Here is a 9,159-nt window from a genome sequence, read left to right as displayed (position 1 = left end):
TGGAGGGAAAGCGTCGCGCCGGAAGTACGTCAGGGATGGGAGACGGCGTCTTCTGGCGTCCCCCGGCTTACGTCAGCATCTTCTCCTTGAGATTGTAGGGTCTTTCTGCCTTTTAAATACATCCTTGACAGGTCGTTTAGTGTTTTCGGAAAGTTGATTGGATCGGTGTGTATCCGTCACAATGTCATAGCGCTCGCCTCATTTTACAAATACTGACATGCGCTGTCTAGGTATTTAGAGAGATGTTCTGCCTCCAAGGAACTTACAATATTCATCTTCGGCAAACGCTCAAAAACTAGTAACAAAGATGAGCTACTTTGGGGACGTGGTAGCGCATGCCTTTAATCCCGTACTCGGGGATTTATATTTATATTTATTTATAGTGAGACAGGGTCTTACTGTATACCTTGGCTGGCCTGGAGCTCTGTACATAGATCAGGCTGACTTCAAACTCGTAGAAATTATCCTGCCTCTGTTTCTTAACCAAAATGCTGGAATTAAGGGTGTGCACCATCCTGAGGCTGCAGTGGTCCACACTACTCTTTGAGCTTCTCCATGCTGACCAAAGACGGCGAGAAAAAGAAAGATACCGGATAGTCGACCAAAAAAGAGAGACCCAGTAAATAATCTGCTGGCAAGGCAAAAAGAAGTGTCCAAAGGCAGAGTTCAGGACAAGCTGAACAATCTCGTCCTGTTTGATAAAACTACATACTACAAACTCTGTAATGAAGCTCCCAACTATAAGCTTATTACTCCAGCTGTGGTCTTCGAGAGACTGAAGAGTCCAGGTTCCTTGGCCAGGGCATCCCTTCAGGTGCTACTAGTAAAGGACTTAGCAATCTGGTTTCAAAGCACAGAGCCCAAGTCATTTACACCAAAAACACAAAGGGTAGAGAAGCCCCAGCTGCTGGTGAAGATGCATGAACAGATTCAATTATCTGTACATTTAGGAAAATAAAACTTTATTGAATAAAAAAAGGTGTGCACCACCGTGCCTGGTCCTATTTTTATATGGTTGTATTTGTGTTTGTGTGTCTATATGCACTAGATGTGTATAGCTGCTTGCAGAGGTCAAAACAGGGTGTCCACACACACCAAACTGGAGTTAAAAGCCGTTATGAGACACTCAATATGGGTCTTTAAGAGCCACAAGTGCTCTTAATGGCTGAGCCATCTCGACAACGCATGGCCACGTGATTTAAATTTTTTGAGAATGAAATTTATTTGAGACAAAGTGGCATGCTGCTTTAGGCTTTAAGACATTGCCTCTTATTTTCTTCATTTGCTTTCTATTACCCAATGAAATATATACTAATGATCCGCCAAAAAGGGAACTGGCAGGCATTAGGATAATGTGATAGAAGGAATTCAGATCCTGAAATAACTACATGGAAGAGAGAGAGATGCCCCTTATCGGGGTCATTCAACTAAGATCTTATTTTGTAAGAGAGATAGATCTTTTAAAGTCATAGTATCAGAAACAAAAAGGGCATTCTAGTGTAAGAATTAAGTCTAGAATGCACACAGTGGCAGCGCACACCTTTGATCCCAGCGCTTGGGAGGCAGAGGCAGTCAGATCTCTAAGACTGAGGCTACAGAGAATATAGAAGTCTGAAGTAAGGCAGAGTGAGTATCGTTATTTTATCTGGCTAGAAATGTATTCTCTCAGGGGGAAATGCGGATGAGACTCCCAAAACTCACAAGCAAGTTTCAAGAACTCAAGGACTAGAGAGATAGCACATCGGAGATATTGCAGTGCAACTGTGGGGTCCAGAGTTCAGATCCGTGCACCCACATAACAAGAGAGGCTACTTGTGCAAGCTTGTAATCCCATTTCTGGGAAGTGGGATTCACTGGCTTCCAGCATAGCTGAGAAAATCCAGATTCAGGGGGGAAAACTTGACTTAAAATGATTAGATAGAGTACAATAGTGCCCTCTTCTGGCTGCAATGCACATGCATTTGAATACACATGTTCAAACTCACACACATCTATTCAACATAGTACTGGAAGTCCTGGCTGGAGCAATTAGACAGCAAAAGGAGATCAAGGGGATACAAATCGGAAAGGAAGAAGTAAAAACCTCACTCTTTGCAGATGACATGATAGTGTACTTAAGTGACCCCACAAATTCCACCAGAGAACTCCTACAGCTGATAAACAAGTTCAGCAAAGTGGCTGGATACAAAATTAACTCAAACAAATCAGTAGCCTTCCTATACTCAAAGGACAAACATGTGGAGAAAGAAATTAGGGAAAAGATACCCTTCACAATAGTCACAAAAACTATGAAATACCTTGGTGTGACTCTAACTAAGCAAGTGAAGGACCTGTATGACAAGAACTTCAAACCCCTAAAGAAGGAAATTGAGGAAGATCTCAGAAAATGGAAAGATCTCCCATGCTCATGGATTGGAAGGATCAACATTTTAAAAATGGCCATCCTACCAAAAGCAATCTACAGATTCAATGCAATCCCCATCAAAAATCCAACCCAGTTCTTCATTGAGTTGGAAAGATCAATGTGCAATTTCATCTGGAATAACAAAAGACCTAGAATAGCAAAAATCCATCCTCAACAACAAGAAAACATCTGCGGGAATCACTATCCCTGACCTCAAGCTATATTACAAGGCAATTGTGCTGAAAACTGCATGGTACTGGTACAGATATAGGCATGTGGATCAATGGAATAGAATAGAAGATCCAGAAATGAGCCCTCACGTATATGGTCACCTGATTTTTGACAAAGGAGCTGTAAACATTCAATGGAAAAAGGACAGCCTATTCAACAAATGGTGCTGGTCCAACTGGCACTCAGCATGCAAAAGAATGAAAATAGACCCTTTCTTATCTCCTTGTACAAAGCTCAAGTGTAAGTGGATCAAAGATCTCCACATTAAACCAGATACACTGAAACTATTAGATGAGAAAGTAGGGAAAACCTTAGAACACATAGGCACAGGAGAAAATTTCCTGAACAAAACACCAATGGCTCAAGCTCTAAGGTCAAAGATTAACAAATGGGACTTAATGAGATTGCAAAGTTTCTGTAAGGCTAAGGACATTGTCAAGAAAACAAAACAGCAGCCAACAGAATGGGAAAAGATCTTTACCAACTCCACATCAGATAGAGGCCTAATATCCAAGGTATACAAAGAACTCAAAAAGCTAGACACCAGAGAATCAAACAACCCTATTAAAAAATAAGGTACAGAACTAAACAAAACATTCTCAGTTGAGGAATATCGAATGGCTGAGAAACATCTAAGGAAGTGCTAGACATCCTTAGCCATCAGGGAAATGCAAATCAAAACAACCCTGAGATACCACCTCACACCAGTCAGATTGGCCAAGATCCAAAACTCAGATGACAACAGATGCTGGCGAGGTTGTGGAGAAAGAGGAACACTTCTCCACTGTTGGTGGGGTTGTTAACTTATACAACCACTCTAAATCAGTCTGGCGATTCCTCAGAAAATTGGACATAGTACTACCTGAAGATCCAGCTATTCCACTTCTAGGCATATACCCCAGAGACACTCCAATATACAACAAAGATACATGCACCACAATGTTCATAGCAGCTCTATTTATAATAGCCAGAAGCTGGAAAGAACCCAGATGTCCTTCAGTAGATGAATGGATACAAAAATTGTGGTACATTTACACAGTGGAGTACTACTCAGCCATCAGAAACAATGACTTAACCAAATTCTTAAGAAAACGGTTGCATCTAGAGAATATCATCCTGAGTAAGATAACCCAGTCACAAAAGAACAGACATAATATGCAGTCACTGATAGTGGGATGCTAACTCCAGAGGCTCGGACTGCCCCAGAAACAACTCACAGACTGTGTGAAGTTCAAGAAAAAAAAAAAAAAAAAAAAAAAAAAACCGTCATGCTCAATCCTTACACACCAAGAAAACGTTGACTAATTCCAGGTTACATCCTGTTTTACATGTACTTTTTGCTCATTGTAACTAGTAAGACCTTAATGCAGAGTATCAAACCTTAAAAAAAAGAAAAAAAAAAAAAGCCAAGCACTGACACAGTTGTATTTGTATACATTTATGCAAAAATGTTTAAAATTTTTTCTTTTATCTTTGTTTTTTAAAATAAAGTTTAAAAAAACTCACATACATGGACATAGACATACACATATACAGGAACAGATATATCTTTTTAAAAAAACTGTAAAAAATTTTTAAAAATTGCAAAAACTGTAAGGTAATGGTTGTGCACAACTTTAATCCAAGCAAAGGCAGGCAGATTTCTATAAATTTGAGGCCAGTCTGGTCTACAGAGTTCAGTTCCCAGGACAGCCTGGGCTACACAGAGAACCCCTTTCTCTCAGGCGGTGCAGAGGGTTATAAATTGGTAAGAAAGTTATGAAACTTTCAGGACCCCTCTCTAATGTTAGATAAGTTAAACAGTTGCTGGGGAGAGGAGAATGTTCGTTGCGCTACCTGGAGGCAGCTTTTGTGAGTTGTCACCTAGGCTGAGGGAGTTGCTTGGTGATCTAGCTACCTTGCAGTCACTCACTCTTCTTTAAGTAAACCCTCACCCGTGTTTGTAGAAGGAGCCCCAGTACATGTGTGGGTCCACTAGGTAGACTTGAGTGAAATTTTTCCTCTGCTCTGCCATCAGTGTCCTCAGTATACATGAATAGACTTTTCTTCATGTCTTCCCAGGAAAAGAACACAACGCTCTAGAAGCCCAAACAGGGTTTGGAAGAACCAAAGATGTGTTTGAGAGGATCATCTGCACTGTCCCTGCTCTGGATGATCAGACAAACATCGGAAGCTGAGACATCTGAGGGTGCTGCATCTGTGCAGGGACTTCCATAATGGCTCTCTTATGTGGTATCAGGTGATTTGCCTCCCTGATAAACAGTGTTTATCATAGACTATGTGATTTGTGCTGTTTTTTTGTTGTTGCTATTGTGGTTGATGATTTGACACAAATCTAGAGCTGTCCAGGAAGAGGAACCTCAGTTAAAAATTTTTTATCATATTGCCTGTAGGTTAGGTTTTTTTTTTTGTTTTTGTTTTTTTTTTTTTTTTTTTTTTTTTTTTTTTTTTTTTTTTTTGTCGTTTGGGGTTTTTTTCCTAGTTAATAATTGTTAAAGAAGGAATTATCTCACTGTGAGTGGTGACACTCTCTGAAAGGTGGTCCTGGGTTGTCTGAGAACCATTTCTTCATATCTCCATAGCCTCTGTTTCAGCTTCAGCTTCTGCCTCCAGTTTTCTGCCCTGCCTTACCCTGTATGATATAGAGTATGACTTGAGAGTTGTAAGATGAAACAAATCCCTTCCCTCGGAGTTGCTTTTGGTTATGGTGTTTGTCACATCAGTAGAAACCCTGACTAACATAGGGATGCCTCCAAACAAATGATAGATTAAAAAAATACATCGCAGACTTGGATATTAACAATACAGAACCTGATAATAAAGCCACGGTGGCACGGAACAGCCTCTGCTGTGGGTTATATGACAAGCAGCTGCCGGCGAGTTGTTTGCCCAGGATGAAGCACACATTTAAAAGAGGAATGACCACAGAAAAAGGACATGAGTGCTGTTCTCATCATTACCTGATTTGGCAAGAAAAGGGGAGAATAAGCTGGAGATGCAACTTGCAGAACAAGGGAAAAGACATTATAAACCATATCTGTTCCCAAGAGCCCTCCCTAGGACCCAACGCAGAATCCGTGGAAGAATCAGACAGAAAGGAGGTAGACAAGATAATAAATAACTGAAGTCTGACCTTTAATACAGAGGGAGGGGAAATCCATGATTCAACATGTAGTCTGAAGCCTTAATAACCACCAAGTAGAGGAAACTATGAGTATCAGAGCACACTGCCTCTGAACTTCTTGAAAATAAGAAAGTTTTAAAGAAGACTTGAAAAGAATTTTACAACCTAGCTGTAAGGCCGGGAGACATCAGAATGGGTGGGATTCATCTGAGCGCTGTGAAAGAGGAGAAACTGAGAAACTCTTCCCTCCTTGAGGCAAAAGATGTGTAACCGAAGCCACATGAGGGAAATCAGTCCTTGACTGGCTCATTCATATGAATCACTGGAGACAGTTGTCCTTGGCAGTGGTTACCATGAATACCGGGGGCTGAGAGGCAACAGAAGAAAGATGGCATTGCTAAGAAAATTATGCTTGAGAGAAAGGGAGAGAGAGAGAGCGCGTGCATTTGGTACCTTGGAAAATGTATGAGATGTTTTGCCAAGCCCATAGTGGAACATAATCTGTTGGGGTGGGAGAACCTGTGTCAGATCTGAATGGTTTAGACCAATGGTTATTTTGGGCTCCTGAAGTGCTAAAGAATCCAGGAGACGATGAGGGAAGAGAGGGGGTGGAAAACAGTTAATGGGTCCTGTCTGAGTCACTCAAAAGCAAATGTGGCAAGATTTGGTTTTAGCTGTAGTTCCTAGGGAAAAGCGTGACAAGAAGCCAAATTCAGTGATTAAGAGCAAAGGAGGGTTCAAATGCAAACAGCAGTCTACCAAATGGATGTAAATAGGACAGGGGTAAGGTGAATAAGGTCAAGCTTTTAGAAGTGACTAAGAATCTCCACCAGAGTATGCTGTTTGTATTTATCTCCTATAAGTGTGCATACAGAGTGTATATTGTTTGCCTGAATGAGAGCCTTTACAGCCAAATATACTTGATGGAGAGGCACCTATAGTACCACATGGAGCCTATCAGAAGTGGGCATATAGGGCTGGAGAGATAACTCAAAGGTTAAGAGCACACACTGCTCTTCTAGAGGTCTTGGGCTTTGTTTCTAATACCCACATGGCAGCTCCCAACCAGCTCTAACTCCAGTCCCAGGAGATTTACCACAGTCTTCTGCCTTCTGCAAGTATTAGTCATGCACAGAGATCCATTCAGGCCAAATTCATACACATTGTGGGGGGTTGAATAGAAAATAGTTGATGAACTGTTTGGAAAGAATTAGGAGGTGTAGCTTTGTTGGAGGAAGTGTGTCACTGGGGGTGGGCTTTGAGGTTTCAGAAGCACTTACCAGACCCAGTCTCTCTCTCCCTCTCCCCCTTCCCCTCTCCCTCCCTTCCTCCATGCCCCAACTCCATGGTGATTAGGATGTAAAGCTCTCAGCCACCGTTGGAGCACCATGCTTTCCTGCCTGTACATTGTCATACTTCCTACCATGATGACAATGGACTTGCCCTCTGAATCTGTAAGCAAATCACCAATGAAATGCTTTCTAAGAGTTGCCTTAGACATGGTGTCTCTTCATATCAGTAAAACAGTAACTAAAACACACATCAACTAACGATTTAAAAAACAAACAGTGGTGATGTGGCTGCAGTGGCAGGGATAGCAGCTAAGAGCATGGTCCCGTTTCCCTTTGGTCTTGAACTGGGTGTGCCAAGCTGGTTGGAGATATACAGCAACACTCCAGAAGGAGACCAAATGTTTTATTGTGTTGTTTTGTGTGTGTGTGTGTGTGTGTGTGTGTGTGTGTGCCTGATGAGGCCAGAACAGGATGTCAGATCACCTGGAGGCAGAGTTATGGGTAGTTATGAGCTGCCTGACATGGGTGCTGGGAACTGAACTTGGGTCCTCTGCAAGAGTGGTATATGTGTGCTTAATTGCTGGCCCATCCCTCCAGCCCCATAACCACTTGCATTTATTCCTACAGGCCCAAGAGCTCTCAAGAAAATTACAAAACTGACAGAGCCTTTCCCTGGAGTTACATAAGCAAACAATAGCTGTTGGGGGCAGGGGGCGACTCTTGGACCTGTGTACACCCTGTGGTGCAGCTGTCATAGGCCGTTGTCCACACTGGGGTGAACGGTTTGGTGATGAAGCTGCCTTTGAGTCAGTCCTGATCCTGTAAGAACCAAAATGGTTGGTTCACCAGGGTAGACTTGGATGGAGTTGTTTCTTTGGCTTGCTGTTGGTGGCCAGTCTGCTGTTGGTGACCTATCTGGGTAGAACATGTGACTTCTGGCCAGGAAATGTGACACAACCGACTTGTCTATGACTGAGAATTTAGCCCAGTGATAGAACATGTGGTTAGTGTGTGAGAGTGGCTAAGTTCGAATACAGGTCTACAAGGTTTTTATTGATTCTTTGGGAATTTTACTTCGTGCATCCCAAACTCTCATTTCCCAGTTCTTCCATGTCCACCCCCACCCCTGTGGCCTGACCTCCAAAAAAAATTAAAAATTAAGATAATGTTATTTTGAAAGTCAAGTTTGTGTTATTTATATACTAACTGGAGCATGGTCAAACTCTCAGTGGCCTGCTCCTTAAATAGAACCAAGTTGTTCCCCTCTGACACTCCCTGCCAGAAGCCATCAATTGTGGAGAGCTGACTTTCAGCATCCTTATCCTGATCAGATCCAAGACTTCTCTTGAATGACTTCATCTATAGGCTGTTACTTTTCTTTTTTAAGAGATTGAGTTTTACACTAGCCTGAAGTACAAAGTGATACTCAGTCTCAAACATTACCCCCCCCCCCGTGAGTGGGTGTGTGTGGGGGGGAGGAGTGTCAGAGGGGAACTTTGATAAAAATTTAAAATTATGTATGTACATCTGTATATGCGTGTGTGTGTGTGTGTGTGTGTGTGTGTGTGTGTGCGTGTGTGTGGTTAGCTACCTTTTTCTTCCTTGTGGAGCCCTGGGATAGAACTCACTTTCTTAGGCTTGGTGGCAAGCGCCTTTCTCACCTCTTAGGCTTCTAGAATCATCAAAAAGAATATTTTGTAGTGTGCGTTACAAATAGGTCAGTGCTTCAGGAACTGGGAAACATCTTCATACAAGAGAAGCACTTAAGGGACCTGAGTGAGCTCCCGCCAATCAGTAAGAACGCTTCAGGCTATGAGAAACTACCAAGCCCAGAATTCTCCGCGCGCGTATGGGCCCGCCTATGCCTCTCGCAGTGCCTTCTGGAACCTGTAGTGCGAACTTCCGTGGTGCACGCCGCCTTGGGACCGCTTTTCTTCCGCTTTGGGACATGTTCTGTTACGGGGAGAAGTTTCTCAAGGAAAGGCTAAATACCCATGGACGCTACTGGTGAGCGAGAGACGCCAGCTTTCCGCTGCTGCTGCTAGGCCTCGGATGATCCCTGCTTTCTGAGCGGTCTAGAGCAGCCCCGTCGGGCCGTAGGGGGCGTG

This window comes from Micromys minutus, assembly GCF_963924665.1.
Source record: "Micromys minutus genome assembly, chromosome: 13".
Lineage (NCBI taxonomy): Eukaryota > Metazoa > Chordata > Mammalia > Rodentia > Muridae > Micromys > Micromys minutus.
This window is presented reverse-complemented; position numbering follows the sequence as displayed.